General features: G+C 42.0%; 1 protein-coding gene across 2 annotated transcripts in view; it reads left to right on the plus strand.

Annotated features, from left to right (window-relative positions):
• Positions 1-369: 369 nt before the first annotated feature.
• Positions 370-27,703, plus strand: part of SMAD1 (SMAD family member 1) — a 54,906-nt gene continuing 27,572 nt past the window's right edge. Inside the window, exons 1-2 of one of the 2 annotated variants that reach the window (XM_065633399.1) lie at positions 370-411; positions 6,323-6,446. The gene's annotated coding sequence lies outside the window, so the exon portion shown is untranslated. Of the gene's footprint in view, positions 412-6,322; positions 6,447-8,300; positions 8,734-27,703 lie in introns of those variants that run through there. The other variant, XM_065633398.1, reaches the window with a different exon arrangement.

Genomic DNA, 27,703 nt, shown 5'->3' on the forward strand with positions numbered 1-27,703 from the left:
TACTGAAGGCCTTAGGCACACGAGCAGCTCCAAGCTGTGAGTTCAGGTACTGTGCAATTGGACTTTGCAGAAGCTCAACCAGCTGTGCATTGACTGAAAAGCCATTTTCTTTCAATCCCAGGTTTTCAGCTAGAGTAAGGCAGTGTTGCCATCTCTTGTTATTTACGGTTTTCTGGAGGCCTTCTGTGGGGATATCCATGGTGAACATCTGATCTTTGTCTGTAAAGATGATACTTTTAGACGTCCAGATAAGATGCTTTACACTGAAAGCTACTTTATACGTAATTGTCTGAAGAGGCAAATGGGTGCCTCAATTTTGCATTGTTTTTTTCTGATTTGTTTTTGTTTTTTCTCCCCCATTTTAAAGAGCCATTGGCTGTGGTATTTAGAAGACAGTTCTCCTAAGTGTTGGTAAGCCTTGTAATCCTTTCCCTTCTCTCTGACACCTCTGACAACAGCAGAATCTCTGGATATGTATAGCATGCTTCAGTCCTTTAGACTGTATTATTAGTGGGCTGAGATCATCACTTGTAGTTCAGGTTGCCTAGTACTTCCTACATTGAGACTCTATTGATTTTATATGTCTAGAACTTCATCAAAAATTAATTGTCCTTGGTGTGTGCTTCAGGCAGAATATGTGTAGAAAATGACAGCATAATAGTTCAAATATTTCTGAAAACAGGATAAAGAATAATTACTTGCCGGGGCTGAAAATATTAAAATACTTTTTTTTGAGAGAGAGAGACAGAGAGGCTCTAGCGCTCCTGTCCACTCAGGAATAGAGATGAATTCGGCAGGAGAGGGAAAGATGAATTTTGTGTCAAGACATGAGCTGAACTGTAAGCCAGCCTGTAAAATATCAGTTTTGCAACTGAATATTGAAAAAACAGTTTTCATAATGGCTAGATGCAGCATGAACCTGGAAAGAAAACAAAATCGCTGTCCATTATTTGACCACTGTTTGTTCTGTTTGCTGCACAAGACAGGCATCTTTAGGAAACACTGATTTTGATCAGTCGCAACTTTTGAGTGTTTAACTTTAAAAAAAATTTTTACTTATAATGAGGATTTACAGATGTGATTTGTGCAAGTATATGAAGTGTAGAGGGGCTTGCTTTTAAAGCTGCTCAAACTCGTTTGTCAAAAATTTGGCTAATTTTCGTCCAGCAAGAAAACAGAGGCATTTAAAACTGGTCTAAATGCTCTTGTCTTGTGGGCAACCTTTTTCAACACTTCTGGTGGCTGCCAGGATGTTTGAAACCTACAAGGTAATTTCCTCCTGAAACTGCAAACGGAAACTAATGCAATACACATACATTTATTGTCAGGGCTATCTGTTACTGAGAAGTCACTAAGAACCCATTGCCTTCGGATGACTAATTAAATACTGATTTACTTACTCTTTAGAGCTCAGTTTCTTCCACACCTTAAGCAAAGAGTAAAGGAAAACTCCGGAATTGGAGAATACAGGAAAGAACAAACTATGGGAATGCACGTATGCCCGGTGCCTCAGTATCGGCTTCTTTAAGTTAACCAGCACAATTCTGCCTTTTGAAGAGTCAATTATTAATTTTTGGCAGGATCCTTGTGATTCTTTGGCCTCTGTTGGTCCATGAACAGTAGAAAGATAACAGTTTTTTTGCTTTTTATCATATAATGCAGTATCCAACAGCTGCCTTTTCTAAGACACAATGGTCACAGTGAATTCCTCAGTCCTATCACGCCTGCTCCTGGCTGCCTGTTATTCACCAGTGAGCCCAGCTTCTGTGCTTAGTGTAGTTCTTTTAAAACCATGTTTGCAGTTGTGCTTAAAATGCAAGTATTTTTCCTTGGTTAAAAAGAAAAGCTCGCTAAGTCTACCACGGTTCCATAAACATTTTAACCCGGCTGAAGCCAACAACACTGTCAAAAAGATAAATTTCACCCTTTCTCTCACCTCAGTCCTGCCCCTGCACAGGATCAGCACGAGGATTTTGACCAGCCACACAACAAACCAGATCAGGGAACTGATCCAAATTAAAAACAAGCTTGGTCCCTGAAACATTTCTTGTCCCCAGCCAGATCAGTTCTGCAGGCCTGTTCAGTTCCCAGCTGCACCAACAACCGTGGCAGCACAAAGCGGGTGGGTGACATGGGGTTAGGGATGAGGAGGATGGATGGGACTGTTTTACAGCTGGCTTACACAGCCAAGAGTGACACTGAACTTGGGCGATGTGACTTGCACCTGTTTAGAAAAACTGAAAGGAGGTTTCTAAATTACTCAAGATAAGTACCATTATATGGAGAATAAATGTAAGACATGGTGCCTTTTTCTTTTACTTTTTTAATCATTATAGAAAATGGTCTCACTACATCATCACAAAATATCAACAAAATGTGGAAGTAAAAGGATGCATTTAGATGCAGTGCATGTGATTTTGTTGGTCTTTCACTGGTGTAATATAGTTGTATGCTCTTTGGGTATATAGAAGGCGATGGAGCCCCGTGTCCAGACAATTACCATAGTTTGCCCAGCCTGCATCCGTCACCGTGATCCAGTCCTACCCCATGGCCTCTTTAGCCCAGTGCAGCTGCACAAGGACAGGCTGAGAGAGTTGGGGTCGTTCAGCCTGGAGAAGAGGAGGCTCCGGGGAGACCTTATTGCAGCCTTGCAGTGCCTAAAAGGGGCCTGTAGGAAAGATGGGGACAGACATTTTAGCAGGGCCTGTTGCGACAGGACAAGGGGTAATGGCTTTAAACTAAAGGAGGAGAGATTCAGGCTAGACATGAGGAAGAAATTTTTACAAGAGGGTGGTAAAATACTGGCCCAGGTTGCCCAGAGAGGTGGTAGATGCCCCATCCCCAGAAACATTCAAGGCCAGGCTGGATGGGGCTCTGAGCAACTTGATCTGGTGAAGATGTCCCTGCTCACGGCAGGGGGTTGGACTAGATGACCTTTGAAGGTCCCTTCCAACCCAAACTATTCTATGACCATAGCGGTCTCTACAAACGGTGACACACAGCCACTAACACAGCACCAGTCATGAGTGCGCTGGTTGTACAGCCGGTGCAACCAGGTGACCAAGTAGTATGAGCTGAGGATTGCCAAACCACCATTGATTTCTTTTCTCATAGAGTTATTAGCTTTAATTTTCTATCTGCCACCTGTCTGAATAATTTTTAATATATTATTCTCTGGTGGTTTTTGCAACAAGATGTAACTGGGACAAGGACTGCAAGAATTTGAAAACAGTAATTAAAATGGCAGATAAGATTAATCTTAGCGGTATCTTCCAATAAACCAGTAACAGAGGTAGGTTATTCCAGTTATGTAAATCTTTTTAAGCTGAGTGACTGAAGAGAAATTTAATTTTAAAAGAACCAATAACGTTTGGTTACAGGGACTCCATTATTGCTTACTGAGGTGACAGCCAGAAGAAAGTGAACTACCTTCAAAAGCTTCTTCATGAACACAGGCAAGATCCAAAGGAAGACTTTCTTTCTCTAGAAAGTACAATACTGGTGCAGTGCAGTGGGCAGGAACCAGCAATGTAATATTGGTAGAGCAAAGTCCGTACATCAGAGTCTATAAAGAAAACAACCAATAAAGGAGATAAGGGAGTGCCCTGCTTAGTACTTTGTTTCATCCCAAACCTGTTCGATTAATAACTTTTAATAAGGATCTTGGCAGCATTAGCTGGGTGCATTCATCTTAGGAAAGTAATGAATTTTGGTCTGAATCCCACCATCTCAAGAGTGGAAAAGATGAACGACTACTCAATCTGATCAAAGACCTTTCCGGCATCTGCAGATAGATTTAAGGCAGAAGATTTATTCAATGTAACAGAGAGTAATAAACGTAATAATCTTGTAAATTTATCAGTTCCACATTTATTCTGTATAAATCCCACTTAATCCTGGTGGGCCAGTTTAGGAAGAACTTCTAAGAATGAAATGGGTTCTTTGTTCTTTTGCAGATGAGAGTGAGTCAGGAAACTAAGGCAGGTCCCAAGAGGACATTCAGCTCTACAGAGACAAACTCATGAAGGGTTCATTCTAGAAAATGGCTAGGCACAGCAAAGCAGGAGTATAGAGAGCCCTCATGTCACAACTTTTGTCTTCAAGGGCTTTCACAACTTATTTCCTCTTTGTCTATGTGTAACCTACAGATTGCCAGCTCAAAGCTTCTCTTCAGTGAGGGAAAACTGAATCTTGGCACTCAAGTATGAGTATAGATCAAATTTGGCATAAAATAGCTTACTTCGGCTTCCACCAGGGGATGTAAAAATCACTTTCGGGAGGATGGCACCAGAACAGCTCCCCCAAGCGCCGACCTCCTTAAGCAGCTCAGGGTACCACCACCCCAATAATTCTGCATCCCCCTTAACGCACTGGTGATGGGCACCTGTGCTCAGCTCATTCCGCTGTGGGGAGGCTACTGAGGCACCATGCTGCTGCTGCGGCGCAGGACTGAAGTATTCAAACCAGCTCAAACCCAAGTGCCTTTCCCGACAGTGGAAATCTGCGCTACTGTGCTACTGTGGCTAGACAGGTCCTCATATCCAGATGGGTTTGGAAAATGATACGCAGCTCTGCACAGTTATGATGACCTCCTAAAAACACTCCTTACCTTCTCCCACATGCTGTCTTCTGCCCAAGGCATCTTTCCCAAACAGATTCATGTAGTTGCTAAACAGTCTGCACATCCTATTTTAATAATGCTGAGGTGGGAGGCTTGTTTAATACGTCATCTATTCAAAGAAGAAGCAAACAAGCCATGAAGGATATGGGTTGGTAAATTTTACCAGCCAGCCCAGGTAAGAGGGAAATAGTGAAACTGAGTATCCTTAGAAAGCCATTCTTCTTCTTGGCAGAACTGCCTCTTCTTTCTGAAAATACTGTTTGTATTTTCCCACACTAGGGCAACACTGTAAATAGCTAAAAAGAAAATAACTCCAGTGATTTTAATGTAAATAATAAGTTGTGTTTGATACAGTTTAATTATCCATGAAACTCTACTTTCTGGCAGAAACCTGGTGTACATAAAGGTGAAGCAAAGTTACTGAGTTTGGAGTGAAACTGTCTCCAGAAGGAACTCTCTATCCCTGGAACCTCTTGATTAAGCCAGATGAAGCTTGGCTGAGGCTAGCATCAAGTACTAAATCATAATCTGCACATAAACTCTGATTTTAGAGGAAGATCGAAAGCTAATAGTAGTAATAGCAGTACCAGTAGTGGTCTTTCTTAAATATTTCTTACATAATATAATAGTATAAAATATGCAGCATAATTAATCTCTTAGAACTCTACCTTCTGATAAGCTGTTTCAGAGACACAGATTTTAAAGGTGATTAGGCAGATGCTTGGTGAGATGTTAGAAATATCTATGAGATTAAAGTTTCCTTTGAGAATGTTACTAGAAGTTTATCTGCATAAGTGCCCCACCTCCATTACAATTCAGGTTTAGAGGCCCTATGACTGATGGTATCATTGGATCATACACCTAATCTGATGAAAGTCGGGCTGTTTAGAGAAGGGATGGCTCTTCTCTTTCCCCATTGCCCCAGCCTCACTGCCTGTTTTCCGTGTACCAGACTGAAAGATCATGTAGCTGCAGAGTCAAAAGAGAAAAAAAAGTTCTCTGTTGCCTCTTGAGATAGCAGAGTTACTCATCCCAATGCAGAAGAACGCCATTGAAGGAGTAGCATCAAGTTAGACATCCAGGCGTATATGGCCCTCTGCTCTCCTTTTTTTGGTTTCCTCATTATTATTCAGAAGAGCTAAGCAGATGTTAATGGTGTTTAATTAGGGTACATTAAAAGTAGCTGATGGAGTTAGAAGTGGTGAATGTACAAGTAAGATACTGCTGATACTACTCACACACAGAGTAATGGGTTTGGACAGTTAGCTATGAGTTGGGCATCCTAAAGTGAGTGGTAGACTTGAAGTTTTGACTTGGCTGGGTACCAAAACAGCCTGGTCAGGGAAGCCCCGTGGCGGATTGGACCATGGCACGCTGTTTCTGCTTGCCCTCTGGTCTTCTCACACAACTGATCTGTCTGAAGCCAGTTCTAACCAGCTGTCTCCAAAACAACCATTCTGGTTATTAAACATCAGCAAAAGGCCATACTAGGCGGTTTTATAGCCCTTTTTAGGTAAAGGAGCATATTAATGTGATCCTCACCAAGCCTCAGTGTAAGTGGAAAATAATTTAATTCTCTCATGCCAAAGAAAACCAACCAGTCAAGCCTAACAACAACAAAAGCAGTAAAAACATAGTTCTAACAAGACACCTGACAAACTGCAGTGCTTCCCTAACTATCTTCTTGTCATATCTGTTTAGCATGAATCATGCACTGAATAGATATTCGAGGAACAAGAATCCAGTGGATGGAGTTTGCCACCCTCCCCAGTCCTGCCAAGTCAGCCTGCAGAACGGAGCAGAGCGGAGCAGACCCAAGACACATGTAAGGCCTTTTCCATGTATTTCTCCAGCTGAGACTTGATCACCGAGACTACCAAGCTCATGGGGCAGATCCTACTGCTGCATCTACCAGGACATTTGGCCCTGATTTAAGCAGTACCATAGTACAAAAACCAGTAGCAGTCTTATGTTTCTACTGTACCTTGCTTACAAATGTCTTCATTACATTGACAAAATTTAAAGACATTTCAGTTCGCCTTGCGATAAACTTTTACTAGTTATATTTGCAGCCCAGTGCAGCACAGTATCTGTGTGTGGTTGCATGTGAAAGAAGTCTACTTGCTAATTGCAATTGTGCACAGTACAACCATGAAATAGAAGTTAAAGTTGATAATCACTTATCTTGAATCATTTAAGGTACAAAACTTATGTAGCAAAATACTAACTTCATTCCAAGCTTCCCCCATCAATATTAAGACGTCAGTCTGTGTAGGAATTCCTCACTACACCTCTGTTAGAACTAAAACCATTTCAGTTGGAAGAGACCCTCAGGATCATCGAGTCCAACCATAACATAACTCTAGTACTAAACCATGTCCCTAAGAACCTCGTCTGCTGTAGCATGCTACTAAACAACGTACTACAATTTACCTACTTGAAATTACTGTCGTATTTATGTGACATAGGAATAAATTAATTTTACATTATGAAGTCAGACAGAAGTGCTGATAAACTCACAGCCATCAAACTGAGTATTTTTTACCACTGCCATCATGCTCCTCCTGTGACCCTGGGCAAGCCATTCCAGTTTGGTGTCTTCAGACTCATGACACACCCCAGTGGGCAGGTGGGTAAGTCCAGGGCTACTGTTCATCTGGTGAAACTATTCGTGTAATTTGCAGGGCCTTAAGTTCTCTGGGCCTCAGTTTTGCCAGGTTTTTTAAAATGAGGCGAATACCATACTTAGAACTTCACAGGCGTGTGTAAATTTACTGGTGTGAGTATAGTGATGTAATTATGCCAGTATAGGTATATAATGCTTGGCCGCGTAGAAACGTCTTGCACTTGTTACTTCATATCTCCTTCCACGAATCATGACAGGGTAAAAGCCAAAGTATTTGTTAGCAAGAATTGGTTTCAGTTCAATCCTACTTCTGCTATGCTCTTCTGAGTACTGCCCAGGTTCCTGTAGATGTAGTAGGTAGAGGACTTCAAGTGGGGCTGCAAACCTTCAGCTAGATCCACTTCTGAGCAGACACTTGCAGATTCAAATGGAGTTCGAATTCATTTCAAGAGGGCTGCAGGGGTGAGACTTCATTACTAGTACTATTATCTGATTGCATGAGAAACCTCATGCACTTTAATAGGTTTACTTGCATAAATTAGGAGTAACTGCAACAGCACCTATGGCCAGGATGAGGGCCACATGTCCAGTACCTGGGGACAAAGAGTGGTCTGTTATTGGAAAGCATTATAGCAATTACTTCAATATTAAGAATAGACTAAGTCAGGCAGTGAATCACCCATTAGCAAGAGGCAGGATGAAATCCAATTCAATCACAGTGTTACAAGAATTAACTTTAATTGCACGTCTCGCAGTATTTGGAGCTTTCGTGAAAGCCCCGGCTGCCGGAGCATCTCAGCCGTGCTCCAGCGGCTAAATAAGCGCCTTTTAAACGGAGGGCTACCCACCAAACGTGGCCGATGCCGGGCCCTGTGGGGCTAAGACACCGGGACGCGAGAATAAAACCATCCAAGCGCCTGGGGCCGCTCCGCTGCCGGGCGCCCGCTTGCCAGCGCGGCGCTCCTAGCGGGGCCAGGCCGGGAATTTGGAGAGGATCCCTTGCCGGGCCGGTGCGTGTGCGTGTGTGTGTCGGTGCGCAGCGCTGGCAGCGGGGCGAGCGGCGGCGGGGCGGCTCCGACTGCCTGACGCCAGCGAGACCAGATCAATCCCGGCGCGGAGGCAACGCGAGCGCGGAGTCCCCGCCTGGCTCGGCCCCCTGCTCCCCCCACCCCCTTCCCCACCCGCCCTTCACCGCCCGGCAGCCGGTAACAACTTCGCGTCCCTTCGCCTCTCCCCGCTGCCCCAGCCGGGCGGCTGTGCCTGCGCCGCCCCGCTCCTTCCACCCCCCAGCTCCTTCGGGTGGTCCCCGGGCAGGGTGCGGGGGCCCCGCGGCGGGCCGGGGGGAGCGGCTCCTCCGCGCCGCGAAGGGAGCGCGGCTCCGCTCGGCTCCTCTCTTCTCCTTCCCGGCATGATGGCGTCCCTCCGGCAGCTCCGGCGAGACCCGGGGCCGCTTCCCCGCCGGCTGCTCCCGGCTGGAAGTTTGTGGGTAGGTACCGCGTCGGGCCTGGCGGGAGGGAGAGCTGTTCCCGGCCAGGAAGCCGCCCCGCTCCTCGGCCAGCGCCGTGCGGGGGCCGCCGCCCGGCCCGACCCCATTGTGCGCCCCGCCGGGGGACGCGGCGGAGCCCCGGCCAGACGGGGCAAGTGCCCTCCTTTGTTTTTGCGGGGGAAGAGCCTTTCGCCTCCTACCTCAGCCGATCTGTGTCCCTGTCCGTGTGATGTTTCTTTTTCTTTCTTTCTTTCTCCCTTCCGCAGCCCCCCTCCCTCCCCTCTTTTTTTTTTTTTTTTTTAATTAATGACAAATCTCTGCTTAGAGGTCAAGAAAAGTTCACTTTTTTTTTTTCCTCTCCTCCCTATTAGAAGGTTTGGATGCATGAGGTTTTCCCTTCCTCAATGTAGTTTCTTCATATACTTGGGCTCTACAGCCAAATAATCTTATCCTGAATATAGATCTTATTAAAATCTACTCTTTTGGAAATATTCAGTCATGCGTTTGAAATGTTCTGGGCCGAATCCTGGCTTTTTTTTTTTCTTTTTTTTTTAATAAACTGAAGTCAGTGGGAGTTCTGATTGAGGAAGGGTTGCTGTGCTTACTCTTTTGTTAGTAGATCAATCTGAAGAAGATCTGTGGTCCGACCTTATAGTTTGCTGTCATGGTATATAAATAATTAGAGCTTATTCTAAAAATAATCATTATTTTGCTGTATTTTAGGAAAAAATGATGCTCACTTAATGAAAAAAAAAAAAAGTAACAGTCTTACTTGGGGAAGGAGAGGTGTTAGATCGAGGTGGGGAGGAGTAAAAGTGGATGTGTGTTTCAGTTACAAGCAAATGGAAACGATCATTGCATGAAACATGTCAGTGTTTAAAGATACAGCATCTTGAAACTAACATGCTTAGGAGAAAAGCTGTTTTTAAAATACATTGTAGCTGTTAGTTCAAGTCTCTTTTGCACATAGAGAAGTCAAAAAGATAAAACTTTGTTTAATCTTTTTCCCTCAGTAGTTATATGTGTTTTTAAGCAGCACTCAAGAATAACACGAAACACTGAAGCTAGCCCTGCCCACAGGGACCACTTTCCTCTGCAGGCGTGTCTGTAGTTCTGCCAGTCTTCATGTGGCTGACTGTCTGCACCTTGTCCTGTCAAACAATAGGGGCAAATCATGTGAGGGAACCTGAGGTGTTAACGTTGACTTATTTTTTCTTTTACTTCTCAGCAATTACCTTGCTGAATTATGGGAGATGAGTATGTTCGTTGCAACTGATTAATACTCGTTCTATTTTCCCACTGAACTGAAGATCAGTGCTGTGAAGATTTTTAGAGGTTCTCATTAGATTTTAGTGCAAGTTTGAGTGCTGGCTTCTTTACTGTGACTGGAAGAGCATCAGTATGAAAATGAAAGCTATCTAGCCCTTTTTGAAGTTCTTTCTCTGGTCTCGGGGATGAAATCTTTCCATTTACTTCAGATTGTAAGTAGATGCTTGAGAGAAATTTCCCTTGATTTGGGTGATACAGAAGATGTCCACAGTTAACAGAGAGGATCCGTTCAAGGCATGATCAGGTTACCGTAAGAGTAGGGATTTGTCCTTGCTTTGGTTTTGACCCCATCAACCGTTGGGTATGTAATTAAATACATTTTTTCCTACTCTGTCCTGTTCAATTTGCCTTTTTGTGTACCCTTGAAGATGTGATGATCCAATACATTTGAGAGAAGTGGCTGGATGAACACATGGAGATCTTTCTGTTTCTGTATAAATATTAACTATCAAATTGAATGTTTGAAAGCTGATGAGTTTAGTGTTTGCTTTTTGTCTGTAGTCGGAATGCAAGGAGTTGAATGTGGAGGAAAGCAATACAAAGGTTAATCAAAGTACTACTTGTGTTTCTGAATATTGGGAAATTGTTAAGATTAAATTACGTTTTTACGGTTTCTTTGCTTGGTATAAAGATTTAAAAAATGAAGAGGTTATGACTTTTTTTTTTTTTTTTGATTGAAGCATGAATACGCTGCATATTACATATAGCCAGTGTTCTGCTCTGTGAAGCCCAAGTTGTGTGTGTAAAATAAAAGCTCATTTGAGTAGTCTTACAAGCCTAATGGAGGCATCATCTCAGCTTTATAAATAATGTAAGTTGTGTATAATGTGGAGTCCCCAGAGACTGCAGAGAAAGCATCATTACCAGCCTTTTCAACCTGCTGGAGATCTTAAATTGATTTACAGCACTGAACTGGTGCAAAATGATACATCAGGATGACACGGGGTCAACCTGTAAAAGTCTATGATGTGAGCCCGTTAGTTCAGTCATCATAATTAAACCATATTATGAGGGCAGCAAAGCAACCGTCTGTGACTTGTCCCATTGTGCTTCAGATATGGGTGGTTTAAGAATCAAATAAAGAGAGCACTATGTTTATTATGTAAGTTATGCAAAGAGTAGTTGAAATTAAAGCTTGTGTCCCTGTGAAGAACCAGTTTAGGTTGACTCTTCACCTCTTTCTTGCAGTCATTAGCAACTGAAATAGATGAAGGCATGTGCAGCTTGGAGGTGTGTGTGTGGGGAAAGTGATTGTGAGTGAATATCTCTGAATTTTATGTATCCTTTCTCAAGCGTCAAAATCAGCTGGACTTTACCTGCAGACTCTGCTGTCAGAAATCAAAGAGACAAACAAGCTTTCCCCTCCCCCCGCCGCCCCGGTATTTTTATCCAACTAAAGTTTCTAATTGCCTGTTGAAATGTTCCTGCAGATCTGAGTTCTTGTATAAGACAGAGCATCTTAGTCATATCTTGAACTATCTGACCAAACTTATTTTAGAACAGAGACTGTAATTTTGAATATGGGTTGGCATAGGTCACTTTTCTTAGTGAAGGCAGCTGTGGCTTCAGATTCATGTTTCTGCCCTAAATAGCTTAGAAAGTGGCATACCACAGATAGTAAAGCATTTATTATATACTGAACATCTGAAGTCTTGCTGCTTCTACTGATAAAATCACTATGAAATGTTTTGGGAAAATCCTGCTAAAACTCCTTTTTCTCTACTAGTCCGTGTGCTGCTTAGTGATTTGAGGGTTTTGCGTGTGTTAGTGGTTAAATCAACTCTTCATACCCGAATTGCTGTGAACTCTGCACTGCGTCTCCTGAGCTTCTTCCAGCCAAGAGAGAAATGTCTTTTATTTTTAGTCACAAATGTAACTAAAAAAATATTTTTGAGGGATACACGAGAAGCAAGCAGAGAAAATAAACGGTCACTAGTTGTGAGAGACCCACTAGTCTCCAGGTTCAGTTGCATCTCAGCAGGGTATGCTTCAGCTAAGGTGCTTTCTGAGTGGCAGGTAAAATAATTAAAGCTCGCTTTTGGGTGCAGCCTCTTGCAAAATGTGGATATGGAGCTCTCTTCTGCTGTGTTAGTGCAGATGGATAACCGAAACTACCTTATTGAAGGGAGAGCCATAAAATGGGGTTTTACACATCGCTTTATGGTTAATTAAGTGATTCTACTAATTTATAGTTTTTAAATTTCTTGTTTAGATTTTGATAACAAACTTACCCAGTTGCCCCTTCAGAGTGGGGAAAGGCCCATAAAAACATCACTCGTTTCCTTCTAGTACCTGCAGACTAATGCTCTTCCATTGGCCTTTCTTCTGGGTATAGCAGTGCCTCAAAAAATTGAATGCATACAAATCTTAATAAAGATATTATGCAGTTCCTAGAAGTTTACCTTTGAAGTTTATTGAACAGCAAATTTGGGTTGAAAACATAAACACTGAATTGGCAAGTGTGTCTCAAAATACTGGTGACTTAAAGGCTCATCTCTGCAGGCATCTTGCACTTCTCCAGCTATTTTGCTCGAGCTACGATGGTGTAACTTTAGAACAGCATAGTGGATTTTTATGTTAGAACAGTGTTCTTTTTGCTTGGGATGGGAAATAAGTTATTTTAAATTGATACTTTTTGACTGCTAGAATTGTATCCCTGCAGGCTGTTGCGTAACTATTTCCATTAGAATGTCGCTATTCTTCAAGGTTCAGAATAACTAGAAAAAAACGTTAGGTTGGGTCTTTTGTGAAGGGCTTTGCAGAGGGTGGATTCAGGGCTGAGGAGAAGGACACTCTTGGCTGCCACAAAGATCCTTCTCCTCTTCCTCCTTGGACAAATGGCAATTTGCATTACAGAAGCTTTTCAGTTTTGCATGTATTTGAGTGGGGGGCGTCTTTGTTTTTTAACAGGATAGAGAAGCCAAACATTTCATAAAATAAACAGGCTAATTTTGAGGTATGTAAAGCATTTTCCAGAATGACTCTAGATCATTCAGGATCTCTCCCTCCTTCAGTTTCATGCCTGCATTTGTTGGCTTTCAAAGCACTTCATAGTTGAGTAGGAACAAAGATCGAGCACACAACTAATCAGAGTGTGTGAGGTCAAGTATTAAGTGCACATAAGGCTGAACTCTGAGTTGTGTAGATGGGTCCATTTTTATTTTGGGGAAGGAGGGTGGATGTGTCTCGGATACTGTGGCATTGGGATTGCTCTGGTGGAAGTGTTGGGCAGCTGTGTGACCACTGTGCTGCCCGTGACAGTGGCTCTGTGTGTGACACAGCTGCTGGGTTGAGCTGTCATTAAATTACGACGGGTTTTCTGCAAGTACGGATTCCTTTACTTGGTTGCACTCTTCTTCCGAGCGCTGTCTCTTGGGAGGCTGGGCAAAATCTTAGTTTAGACCAAGAGCTGAAGCTCTTTTCTTTCCCCTAGACTTGCCAATGCAGGGAACTTGACCAGTACAGCTATTCTGGACACTTGCACTACTCATTCTAACGTAGCTCTGTAATTGTTCTGGACTGTATGTCACTTTTATTTCAATATCGAGTGTCCACTCGGGAGAGTGATATTAGGATAGATGTCACCAGGCTTTCCCATTTTGTTCTTCCTCTATGCTTTTAGCATGCGCAGGCGAAGTCCGAAGTACAGGGAGGAAAGCAAATTATTTTTAAACGTGTCTTTTATATAAGTCATTGTATTTAGGCACTGTTCAAAGCAATATCATCCAAAGGCAACTATTATGTTGACTTGGCATGTAAGCAAATAATTAATGTGGTTCACCAGTGATTTCTGAAGCATTATTTCATATTTCTGTGCTTATAAAGGGAAGGTTCTTCCCAACATGGCAGCAGATGAGACTAAGTTGGCATAGACAGGCTGAATTATGGCACTTAATGGTATTCAGAAGTATTTAACTTGAAAGTTTTTGTCAAAATCATTAAAATGCCAATCCACATCAAAGTGATCTGTGGACTATCAATCCAGTTTTGAGTAACTTGGAAATAAGATACCCATTAAAACTTTTTTACAATGCTAAAATGGTTATAGACAGAATTGCGAGCATCTTCACTGTCTCCTTGTGTCTGTCCCCAGCATGGGTATAAGAATCACGTCGGCGCTCCAGCTTCAACTGAGGGACCTTCTTGCAGTACTTGGAGCTATCATTAGAGCGGAAGCTGAAAATGTATCCCCTTAATACAGATTTTGTGCTTGAGTAGAAGTTGGATTTCAGGATTTACAGCTCTCCAGTTTCTTTTATAGAGGCTGCAAGTCTGATGTACCTGTTTAAAATGTTGTCTAGGTAGATGAAAACAAAAAAGCATGTGTGCACACAGAGCCAACACTTGACACTTACATAGCAGGTCAAAACGTTTTTCATTAATTCAGAGAGTCCTTTATGTTCAGAATGCCTGGGGCATGCGGTGACCATAGTTGATCATACTTTTGCTTGCTTTTCTTTCTCACTTGGTTCGATATTGGGAATTAGCATCTCATTCTTTTGTTCACATGAAAGACTGATTTACTGAGGATATTTTTCTTACCAATCATTTCAGACTTCTGATTTCAAGCATTTCAAGGCATCAACAATAATAGCAGCATTCTGTCTGGCATAGTGTGTTGAAACCAGGGCATGAGACTCTTGGAGAAACCTTATTCTTATGCTGGTATATATGTAGGATTATTCACACTTAATAGATATACTGTATGTGCATGTGCACATACGGATGCCTCAAATAACATTCACTGCTGTTGAAAGTTAAATTATTTGGATCGTATAAAGGTGGACTAAACCTATATATAGTTGAAAAGAGCCTGTAAATTTATCAAAGCGTGTGTATGTAAAAACTATTTATATGTAAATGCTTAAATGCTGCTTAAAAGCATAAAATCAGTTTGGTTAAAGAAGTAAATAACTGGAGAATCATGTTGCAACAAATTGTAGCGTCCACTTAAATGTGTTTCTGAGGGTGATAGGAGGAGGAAACATCTGCTCTTTGGTCAAATGCTGTTAATGAGTTGCAGATCTGAGTTTATTCTACCGATATATTTTCCCTCTGTATCTGTTAGGTTTCATCTGAATATTGACAGGGGAGGAATTAATGCAATATCCTTGCTGTCTTGCATTTGTCTTGCTAGTAAGGACTTCTATTCAGCTGACATGTTGAGGGACAAAATATGTGGCTTGTAAGTAGCCGTATATCCTGAGGCAGTGGAAAGAGAGCTTTCAAAAATTTTCTTGAAGACAAATTTGAAAGTGCGTGTGTGTGTGTGTGTATGAGAGAGAGAGAGGGTGGAAGGTGTTGTGGAAAAGACTTCTTCTGTTATCATTTGATGTTTTAGTTGCCTGTGGTGTCCCTGTAAATTCTAAAGCTGAAGAATAGCGAAAGTGTAGGGGTTTGTTTGAGGTTTTTTTGTTGGTTGTTGGGTTTTAACTCTTTATCCTTCTTGTTTTCTAGCCCTCCCAAGATGTTGCAAAATAAACTCTGCTGGTGTTCTGTTAGGACAAAAAAAAAAAGTTGGCAGAACATCTTTGCTCACTGTTGGCCAGTTGTCTTTTTTTTTTTTTTTTTTCCCCCAAGGATTTCTGAGCTGTGTTGTATGAAACGAGAAAGTTATTATACTTTCACATTAGGCCACTAGCACTTGCTTATGCATGTAGATTCTGCTCACAGATCCTGAAAAGTTACTAAAGCTGGCTCATCAATAAAACACAGTTCTATTTGATAAGGGTCATTCTCCTGATACCTAAGTGCTCTGAGATTGGAAGGGACCTCTGGAGGTCATATGGTCCAACCTGCTCAAGCAGGGCCACCTGGGTTGCCCAGGACTGTGTACAGATGGTTTCTATTTTTTCCAATTATATGACAACAACATTATTGTTTTGTCACAATAGCGATTAAAGCAGGTTTGAAATTTACCTTGCCCTTCTGATAGACCTGACAACATGTATGTGAGGCCCTCAGGGATTTTAAAATGCATAACGTCATTACCCTGGTTTAATTTCAAATGTATAGTCTTTCAGGAATCTTGAACATGTCTAAGGTGTGTGCTTCCCTGCACAGGGAGGGAAGAGCGAGATGAGGGAGACGGAGATGTAACTCATGTGGCTTTATTGAGATCTCACCATGAATCTCCAATGTTCAGGACCTGAGTTGAGTCTCTCTTCATGCAGTCTCTTGGTCTTCCCTCTCATCATCAGACACTCCTGCCCTTTCATCACTGAGAAGATAGATATACAGATAGATAAGACAGGCATTGGTTGTGTCTTCGTCCCTGTTTTACTAACTACCTGGTAAATGCAATGACGAACCATACTATTTCAAAAAATGCAAATTTTGCCCTTGCCGAATGTCTCGGAAAACCTGCCTTACATGTAGGTTGCCATCTCAGCGATTGCAGTTTCCTGGTTTGCATTTTTGCCCACATGTGGCTTTGCGGTCCAGCATACTCCATCATAGGCCCTTTAATTACCCGTGCTAGCTAGTGTCAGTGTTAAGTGCTTCCACTTGGATGTAGTAGCCAAAGGAAAAGTCTTTGTCTTTGTTAACTGAAAAGCTTAAGATAACATAATTGTAGTTTCTGTAACGTGTGTGTGGTATTAGATTTCATCTGGAAAATATTTTATAAATGCTACGGCTTAAAATTCTGTAGTGTGTGGTATTTTTGGACAGATGGGTATGAAATCACTCTTTTTCTAAAGCTTGCTGTCCAGTTACCCAGAGCAGAAGATGGTGGCAGCAGTGGGGATTTGAAGTGCTTGCTGGAGCCTTTGGTTAAGGCAGAACCAGCTGGGGCAGAGCTCATCACTCTAGGGTTGAGACAAGGTTTTGCGAATTGACTGTACTCATGTCTAAGTATGAGCTAATCTTTCTCCTGGATGTCATTTAAAATTAGAGGGGTGTCAGCTCCCCAAAATGGAGAGAACTCTTAAGAGTTTGGTGGTGTGGTTTTTTTTCCAACCCCAGCCCCATTTCTTTGTGTTACACTGGCTGGGTGACTTGGGTGCTCATCCTGCTCTGAGCTGATGCAGCTGTTCTGCAGGATGTTGTTTTTGTTTTTGCCAGGTTAGGAAGGTGAGTTGGCTGACAGACTGTAAGCAGAGGGGAAATTGTGTTGGAGTGCCAAAGCTGGCACGGGGGGAGTGAAGGGAAAGCTTTTCTCTTTGGGTGAGAGCAAGCTGGTAGAGCTGCTCATCTGCTTGTGGACCTGAGACTGCGCTGGCCCAAAGCAGCTGTTGGAGGTAGCCAGTTACATAAATGAGTACTGTAGTACTCCCAGATGAAGACTTCCTTAATATGCTTGCCAAGGAAAGGTCTAATTTACAGCATTTTTTTCCCAGGTACTTATGTTGGTGATTTGCATGGTGAGGTTAAACTGCCAGCAGTTACGTCAGTGACAAAGCCCCAGTGTAGTTTTATTGGCAGCAAAATGACAATGATTAATGATACAGTGTATTTTATGGGGGGTGAGGGAGGATGGACGGGGAGAACACTTAAACAAGCTTTTCTGGTCAAGTGCTCTTTTGCTAGTACAAGCTGCAAGCTATATTAGAAAAGTTTTTCAAGCTTAATGCAACCATATGAGCCGAGCACATCAAGTGCATGTTCTTTGTGAGACAGGACAAATATTTTTCCTCACGGGGAACTTTAACTTCTTACTACTAGAAACTTTATTTTCCTCTTTAGCTTGAAAAAGCTGGCAGACCAGGTACTGTTAGCAACATTATCAAGAAACTAGAGACAAACTAAATATTAAATCCATTAAAAATCCTTCTGTAAAAGTGAGCTTGTGTTACCAGAAACCACTGCCAGTGCAGACAATTAGAGCACCCGAAGTGGTATGTGCTGTAAGCCAACAGACTGCTTGTAGCTTTCCTGCGTTCTGGAGCACTGCATAAGTCACTTTGAAATTTTTGGCTTTCAATCCACTTTTCTCAAAAGAAATTTAGAAAGCCATTTGCTTTAATGGTATATGGTGTGTTTAAAAAAAAACCCTAACTTTTTCTTGTTACTGATAGCTATTCAACATCCTCAAACATTGTGTCTTTGTACTATATTTCTTAACTTCAAGGCATTAGACTAAATATCTACAATTTCAAAATACAAACTTTAGGTATATTCCCTGGTGGCAGTGCTGGAGTGAGGTTCTTTCTGAATTCGCTTGTTGCCTTCTGCTATGCCAAGGAACTATCCAGACCCTTGGGAATCCAACTGTAACTTTTTTTTTTTTTTTTCCCCTCTAGCTCGGCTACGGGCTTCTTTGAAATTTTGTTCTACACAGAAAGCATCACATAACATAACTGGCGTAAACACTCGAGGGCTATTTCCTACAGTTTACTGGATAACTGTTCCCTTTGCCCTTGTGCCCCACTAGTTATCAGCTGCACCTCTTGCTCAGTCAAACCCGATGCATCTCCTGTGGCTTAAGAACTGGGAGCACTGGGAGCACTGGTAGCATGGGTAGCAGGCTGCTTTGGCTGAAGTATTGTATTTCTGAATACAGGCAGGTTTCCATCACACCTTTGACTAGTTTCTTGCCTCCCCTGACTTGAGACACAAGTGCTCTCAATCTTCCAGGCCAGTCAGCAGTCAGGGTCGTTTGAGCCTACGGGTTTGTTTTCTTGGGAACTGGAAAACACTGATTTCAGCCCCAGAATTAAAGTCATCTAGATTCTCAGCTTAAGGGCAAGGAGTCCGAAATCTTTGTGTGCTCTTTTTGTGCACTGGCTTTCAGCCTAGAAGTAAGTAGTCTTGGAAAACTCTAAGTCCTGGAAGTTAATTCTGGCTGTCCCAATTCACAAGATGTTCAGGGCTTGGAGTCCTTCTGTCATTTGTACTAAGACAGCTATGACTGTTTGTTCAGTAGCAGGCAGCAGTGGAAAATTTGGGAAGGATTGTGGCTGTTTTAGCTCACCTGCTGCTGACCCTGGAGAGTGTGTGGCGTTTGGGAAATATGTGTTTTGGTGTCTTAGCTGTAAGGTTGCAGTACTGCCACTTTGCAATACCAGAATTTTGAAACTTTAAACTGGTCTTGGAAAATGATGGTGAAATGAATAATAAGTTACCTTAACTCTGTATGCAGAATCATACAGATTCTGTTAATGAAAAAAAGAAGCTCACAGATAAGGAGAGAGTACTGAGTAGTTCTTTATGTGGCTTGATTCCTCTTCCAAACTCATAAAACGCTTACAGATAACCAGGGGATCAGATAGATAGATTACAGCCATTTTCTCCTGTTGTAAAACTTCCGTATTCCTGGTAAGCACTGTAGGAGGATATCTCTCACTTCCTTTCAAGCTATGCAGTTGCCAAGTGCTGTATGAACTATCAGTTCCTATCTGTGGGTTGAAGCCTTTGTAAAAAATCCTCCAAACCCTTGATCTCGGGAAGAGGAGAAGACAGTTTGATGTGAGATTCTGCAGATGTTCTGACGCGGTGCTGTACTGGCTGCTTTTGCTTCGTCTCACGGTTTTTTGGATGTCTCTGAATCCTGCCGCAACGAGTAGAGGAGCTGCTGGCCTGTGCCCGGGTCTCAGCACTGGTACCTTTGCCGAAATGGTCATCGATTCGTGCTCAGGACAAGCTGCCTCTGACCTGGTCACTTTGTTCCCCCTTCCTCCATGGCATGGAGGTGTCGCTTGGGGTAATGGCATGTGCGCTCACAGAGCTGCCTTGGTGCCATCCTGCCAGCAAACGTTTTGTGCCAGTGGTCACCTCTCCGGCTTGCTTTGTCTGATACTTGCCTCTTGATCGGTAGCCTTCAAGAGTTTTGTTCTCCACTTCTCTGCAGAGGAAGCTGAGGCTTGACGTGAGGAAGTGGCTTGCCCCAAGGAAATAGGAGCTGTGTGTCTGGAGCAGCAGCCCAGTGCTTTCTGTGGCAGTACTACTGCTGCTGACAAGGTTTTATAGGCTTAGGTATGGCTGGAAAAAAATAAAAATCGCACTTCCAGCAAATTCAGTTGCAGTTGGAAGGCTTCTTTTCAATTAAAATGCTCCCAAGAATGGGGCTTTTAGACTTGATCGGTGAACTGGCTGTCGTCTGGGAGGTTGTTGGCCTCCAACCACGATAACGTGTGATGTCTGTTTTGTTCCAAGAGCAGTTGTCTTGATGAAAACATTGTAAAGGCAAGAGGCTATGTAAATGTCTTTGTAGTTGTACATCAATAGTTTTATTCTTCCACAAGTATAGTTTTTAATGTTGGTAAAGTTGTACCCTGCTCTGGAATTAACATGGGGGTGTAGTTGAAAGCAGTTCAAGTTTTTAGCGTGGGCAAGCTCAGGCTTGTACCCCACATGCCAGTAAAGGCCTCGATCAATCCAGATCTGTGTTTGCTGGTGTATTTTCAAAGTGAACCCAAAGTATCCTGACCTTATCTCAGGGGGATCCCTATAAATTTGACAGTAAATCTTTAAGAGCCTCATTTTCTTCTATGTAAGCTGATAAGACATCTCTAAACGCAGTGATCTTGACTCCTTATATTTGTAAAGGTTTTGATTATGTTCGAGTGGCTCAACAAATAGCAAAATGCTGCCAGGGAGTATCTGTTGCAATGTGGGGGTGCAGCTGCTGCTCCCTGTCCTGGGGGCCAGGGGCAAACTGGGTTTCATGTCATCTGAGGTCCAGTCTTGATTTTCAGAAGGCTGCTAATGGCATACCATAATTAAACAATGTTTCATTGGAAATCTGGCACATCTGGATGTTTGTTTCTGAGTTGTATAAACTTGGCTTGGAAAGCTGTATCATCGTCAAACACTTTCTCCGTCCAGAACGGCAATCGTGAATTGCAGGACACTTCACAAAATTTAACACAGATCTTTCGCTCTGCCTCTTGGCATTTTAAAGACACAGTGAAGATACGGTGTTTTAAGGGCCATCTAAAAGCAAAAAAATACCTCTTTAGATTTTGCAAATTAGGCAAGTAAAAAAAAGAGGAAAGCTAGAGGAGTCCTTTAAAAAAAGTAAAGCATGCATCTCATGAAATGCATTGAAATGCCTTCAGTATTGGCCAACTGAAGAGGCTGTTCTTATTTCAACTGTATAAATGATGAGTGGGGAACTAATCTGTGAAAAGATTTACTTATGTTAATAACACTCATTTTTGGTTTAAATTTCATCAATCTATTCTGCTGTGCTGAGGCTTGACCTAGTAATGCTTTTATTAATGAATAAGTAATTTTTCCGTCTCAGGTTTTGTTGTCTCTTGCTTTGGTGAAACATTCTGCTTTAAAGCTGGGGATTTTGAGCTGTAATTTAATGTCTTTACTTAATGTCTGATAAACGAGGTCTGGGTCACAGTCTTTAGAAGTGGTTTAATGCAGCTGATGTAACTGTATTGGTGCATACTCTTGGTAAAATGAATCATTTGCAGGAGCAGTGCCTTGCCTAAGCTGAGCATAACTGGAGTGCATTTGATGGGGTTTCCCTCCATAAAAATACCCTGTTATAGCACTATTCTAGCAGGGGCTGTCGAACTCCTTTCTAAATCCATGAAGACAAAATGCATCTTGAATTTTAAGAGCTTTACTCAAAAATTTTAATGCCTGAGTGTGATGGGCGTTTTTATTTTCTTTCTTTTAAAGGTTTTCCTTTATGCTGCAAGTGTGTGTTTTAACTATTTTTTTAAAAAATCCCTGAAAGTGACATGTCAGTAAATTTTCCCCATCTCACCTGTGAAGGAAGTTCCTCCCGCCCTGTGCTGATGAATTGGAGGGAAATGCTTTTTTCAGTTGATAAAAAGAAATAAAATTCCATGCCCTTCCCAAAGGAGGAGTTCAACAATTGGGCAAGTGGTGTGGGACCATGTGTTGGTTTGTAAAAGGATATAGTTTGTAAAGATGTTTCCTTTGATGCCTGTGATGAATATGGATGTGTTTCCGTTAGAGAGGATTTTGATTAAATTATGCAATTAGAGCTGACCAGACAGATCTAAATATAGGAAGAGGTTTCAGTTATCCTGCCTTTGTCTGTATTAACACACCCACGCAGATGTGTGTTTGTTATTGTTGTAAACAACACCTGTTTTCTAAAGACAGTTCAAAAAGTCAGGAAAGGGAATGGTCTTTGCGGAAAAAGGGAGTTTTATGATGAAAGGGGAAAAAAAGAAACCTGTTTTCCCCAGGTTTTTTGGCATTTTTGAGAAGGACTTCCAACTTAATAGCTAGTCGAGTCATGGCATCTTTGTAGATATCCCATCTTTACAAAGGCATAGCCAGTGCTCCAAACTGGTCTGTAGGTTGTTCTGTGTTTTTCAGGGCTTGGCCTGTGTCATCTAATGATGTTGATTGAGCTCCTTGCCTGCTCCTGTGCTCCTGAGACCTCCTGGTGCCCAGTGGGACAATGTGTGGAGTTGAAATACCCCACAGCACAAGTGAAGTGGATAAACCTGCCCCAAAGATGCACAACAAAATACCCACTGTGATGGCTGATATTTCCATCTGTCTCTTGACAACTGTTTATTTGGTTAATCTTGTTTTTGAATGTTTTGTCTTCGTTTGAGGATTTCTTTAAGATGCCTTCAGCTTGGAGAGAGCGTGAAAAATGGTGAGTCTTCTCCATCATAGCATTTAGGAAAAAAACCCCAAACCTCCTGGACACTATCCCGGCAAGTTGTGTGGTTCACAGCACTGTATTTGTCTTAGAAGTTATTTTAGTGTTCACAGTTCTGTAATCCCATCTGTGCCGGAGTTTTGACTGAATCATCAAATTACAGTTCCTTCCTGGCTTCAGTTAAAATATTAAGTTGCAGCTGTAGAGATAATCTTTGATAACACATCTGATTTGGTCCAACTGCTTGCAGACACCAGAAGGGATTTGTCCACACCTGGGTGTACGTTTTGATGTGTCCCACTTGTACCAGCCCTGGTGTCCACCAGCCCCATCCAGCTTCCTGGGCAAGTAACCTCGTGAACCTGGCAAGTCAAAAGAACGTGGTGAGGAGACCAGCAGGCATTAATGGAAGAGCTGGCAGTTCGTGACGTCATGGAGTCTCATGTGCATCTGAATGCAGGAATGAGTAAAATTCAGCAATGCAAACTAGAAATTTACCATTGTTTCTCAACTCTGGTTAAAACTGCCTGGTTTGAGGATTTGATGGTCTGTACTTGCTAGTGTTTCTTGTAAACAGGGAGGAACTGTGCTTTAATGAATGTGTAGAAAAGCGTCTTGCAAGATGGGGTGTTCCAATTTGTTTTCAGAAGTACAATTTCTATTATGTCAAAACAGTTGCAAAGGAATTGGGAAGCAGTGTTCTTAACCAGAAAAAGGGCAGACTTAATTGTTGATGCATCTCTTTTAAAATTGGGAAAGCACCTTTCCTGTGTTCTTTAGCATTTCTCACAACTATGCATTTGCTTACTTTTATGCCATTTTAGTTGGACTGTAACACACGATTCAGTTTCTAATGTTTATGGAAACTGGGTATTTTCTCTAGAGAAGCACCAGCAAAGTTACCATAAGTCTTTAAAATCTAGTAACTTTGGTTTGATAAGGCAAGGTACAAATCCAGAAAACCTGTAAGAATTTGCTATTGTTTTACTCTTGTAATTGTGACAGTCGAGGATCAGTGCCTTGCCGGCCAGAAGCTGGTGGGTAGGTGAGCGCAGGGAAAGCTGCGGTTCGATGTAGAAACTGGCCGGACACCATGTACTTGGTTTGAACTGTGGTGAGCATTGGGAAGGAGCTGGCATGTATTGATGGTATAGGGTTATTTCTTCATGCTCTGGAGTAACTGAGCAGTGGGGGTTTGGGTTTTTTTGAGTCACTGTTGCTTTCCCTCTGTTGGCGAAGTGTACATTGGTCCTGCTGTCTCATTCTGAGCAAGTGGTGAATATGCTCTTTGGTGCTCAGGTCATGCTCGGAACTCGTCGACTTGATTTGGTTTATCAAATAAGTTGGAAGCTGTGCAAGTCCTTCTTCTGAAGGCGAATATTGTTGCCCTGTTGAGAACAGCTAGGTATTTCTTCCAAGAATCTGTGTGAGCTGCTGTTGGAGCTAGCTGGGGTGCAGTCAGCAGCTGCTCTTGCTCTCCTACCATCTGCTGAACTAATAGGTGCGTGTTGGTATCTAAAAGGGTTTTCTCCATGGGCTGAACACCGATATATGGGAGGTTTTCTTGGAAGGGCAATTCCTCCGCCAAATAGCATGAGCAATGGTCCTAGAGGAGGTTTCTCAAGCCGGGTGCTTTTGACCTGTCTCTTGGGATCCAAGGCAGAGGCTGCTGCAGAACAGGCTGGACGTGTCCTCCTTGTCCGTGCTGGGGCTAAGTAAGGGAGACTAATGCAGCGCTAGGAAAAGAGCTGGATATTCTTGTTCAGTATGTTGAAGTCTTTTCAGCACCAGTGTGCTCTTTCTTTGAACACTTGCCACATATATATGTATCACATATTGATAACCTATATCAAAATGATATGTAGCAGAAATTAACATGATTGCATTTTAAACTCTTTTTAAAAAATTCTTTCTACCATGCCAAGAAGGCATAGAAAAGAGTTAACTATTTTTTTTTTCTTGGTTCTCCTTTTCCTTTTCGGAAATACAAGGGAAGCCAAGTCAGGTTCTGTATAAACTCTCTAATGAGTTTTACAGCACTTTGAAATGAAACTTGCTTTCTTTTTGCATGTGCATTGTAATGTCACTGAGGCTTCTACTGGCTTTCCATGCATGTTTCCAAGATGAGCAATATCTGATCTTCTACCTTAAAGTGCAAAAAAACCCCCTCTTTGATTAAGACCAGAGTTTTTCAGCATAAGACTCTGGACTTTTTGTTCAAGTCACATTGCTTGAAGAAAGAAGTTGAAACTTTTTTGCTGCTTGCTCTAAGAATAGGGAGCTGGAGGAAGTTACTGCACAATCTGTTGTAACACATTCTAGCGTTACAGCTGCTCAAACTGCATGCTTTTTAGTAATACATGGAAATCATTCTTGCAGGAGTAAAGTGACAGCTCCCTGACTTCTATGCCAAAATCTGATTTTTTTTTTTTTTTTTTTAAGGGTCTAAATATTGTACTGAGTACATGAGTTGCTGAAAAGATGTGTCTTTTGGAGAAGGCAAATTACTAAATATTTTTAAAGAAGCAAATTAAAATCTCTCTGCTTGTTATTTCTTCATATTGTCAATAAGTAATGGGTGCTGCGAGGAGGCACGTTGAATAAAATAAGATTTAATTTTTAAAATGTAGTCAAAGACTAGACAGTCTTCTCCATTAACAATTATGTAGATTCTCCTCACTGTGGTTCCTGCCTCTTTTTATGTCTTAACTGTGCTGAGCATGTATCAAAAACGTGTAACATCCTTTTTGCCTGCATCCCTGAGCCCGTAATACAAATAATGAAATTAGTAGAAGAGTTAGAGCTGCTGCTTGTTTGCCTGAAATTTGGGCTAGGAGTTGTTTCACTTCCCCCCTCCCAGGAGAGGATCATCTAATTGTCCTAACCCTTTTGCCACCCACCAAAAACTGTGATTTATGCAAAGTGGGGACAGTTTCCTATGGGATCTCCTGTGGGAATTTGGAAAGAGTCTCACTGAATATTTTACTGTCTGCTTAGTGTTGCTAACAGAGTAGCTGTTTCTTCTCTGAAAGCTGGAAAAATAGAGCTTCACTCTGAGGCATTTTGCCTAAATACATTTGTTTAAATACAAGTCTGGCTAAACAGCTATATATATAATGCTCACCACTTTTTTTTGTGGGCTTCTCACAAGCTGTGTGCAGGTTTCTGTGTCAGTCCAAAGGTTACACAAAATAGAGCAGCATTGAAGGGAGACAAATAAAGCAGCAGTGAGATTTTAAGGAAGTTTGTTGATTCCAACTCATCCATCAGCAGACAGAAGGCATAATAAAAAGTGCGTGGGCTTTGATGTGTAAAGAGTGGCCGATAAGTGGGTAACAACTCAATTTCCTTTAAACTGATTCCAAGCTGCCTTTCTGAGAGTGCCCTGTTATTTGCCCTGTGAATAAACATACCCTTCAAGGGCTGCTGGTCACTCAGGTGTTGGAAATATGAGCTCCCCCTTTCCCAGAAGGGCACGTGTATTTGGGGAAGAAAGGCACAGACTGTGTCATTTGCTGACTCATGCTTTAATCTTTATTTTTGCACTTCCAGCCGATAAGACCACTTTGCGCAAAAGTAATTCAGGAAGTGATGCACCGCAAAAACCAAGAGTGGCAGAAAGGGAAACAGAATGTACCGGCAAGGGTTCAGCCCACGGACGCACTCTCTGCTTCTTGGAAACGCAGAACTCCACCTACATGGCCTTTTTTTTTTTTTTTTTTTTTTTTTTAGTTTAATACTTGTATTGGAGCTTGGTGTGAGTAGTATACAGCAACTTGTGGGTTTTCTTCCCCTTTGTCTTGTTCAGGGTTTGGAGTGAGCATAGTTTTTATTCGGGCAGGCAGTTTTTCAGGAGGAGTCCCTGGGCTGGAGGCTGGTGTCCGAGCTGTGTGACTTCCAGGGATATCTACAACTACCGTACCTAATGCTGCTCCTCCCGCTCCCAATGTACTTCTTGCCACCATTGCTACAGAGATACCAGCTGTTAAGAGAATACCTTTTATCGTGATGGTGAAATATGTGTTGGAGCGTACAATTGTGGGAGTGGGGTGTGTGTATGTTGCAGGATTTGACCCAAAAACTTTGGAAAATCTGTTCCTGCGATCTGACCGCTTGGGCCTGCCTCTGAATGTCATCTTGGTCTTTGCAGAGCTTCTGTACTAGCTCGTGTTAGGGTTGTATTTTCAGGCACTGGTATAAACATACAGTCTTAATAGATGGGACTTTGTTGTTTTAGCTTTTCACAGCAAGTAGGTTGGCCACTTATTTTCAAAGTAGGTTGGTGAAAAAGGGTCAGGCCAAGGTAGAGCTACATCTGCATCCATTATCAGTGTTGGCAGGAGTTTGGATCAAGGTTTAGACTTTGTACTTTCTTTTTTATTAGAACTTCAACTCAAGTATTTTAAATAATTTTTGTTTAATTCAAATGGGTGTAGAATTGAAAGCTTGGCTTGATGATGTACAACTGGAACTTGTGACTTTTGTGTGTGAACTTGTAACTTCCCTGTGTGGATCTTGTATCTTTTGTTTGAAAGATACAGAAAATATATTTAGAATATTGATTGAGATACAGATTATATATATGAGTTGAGAATAACTTTGTTACAATGAAGCACACATAGGGGAGTTCTTAAATTAGGACAGCGTTTTAATAGAGCACTTTACATGTAAAGATAAAGTATACCTGGGGTAGTACAGTCAGTGATAATAATGGACTTTCAGTTCATGTAACAGTATAGCACATGCCCAGGGAACAAAATAAATTCTTAAATTTGCCCCAGGCTCATACAAATCTTCCATTGCATTGACATTATTATTACAAATACAATTCTTAGCATAAAAGGAATAGAAATTACCAGTACCAAGTGCAGGTCTGTATCTTAGTCCATAATCATTATTCCCATAAATGTAGTTTATGCTTTGGGCCTAATAAAACTGAACCTTTGAAATTAGATGATTGTTTTGGAGACAATTTGAACCAAGTGGATGGTTTTCAGCTTAAAGTACTCCAAGAATAGTGGGATGCTATGGAACCATGCGTAACAGTCAAGAGAGGAAGTGTGGCATAGCATTTACAATGTAAGACCTGCAATC

This window comes from Caloenas nicobarica, chromosome 4 (genome assembly GCF_036013445.1).
Source record: "Caloenas nicobarica isolate bCalNic1 chromosome 4, bCalNic1.hap1, whole genome shotgun sequence".
Classification (NCBI taxonomy): Eukaryota; Metazoa; Chordata; class Aves; order Columbiformes; family Columbidae; genus Caloenas; species Caloenas nicobarica.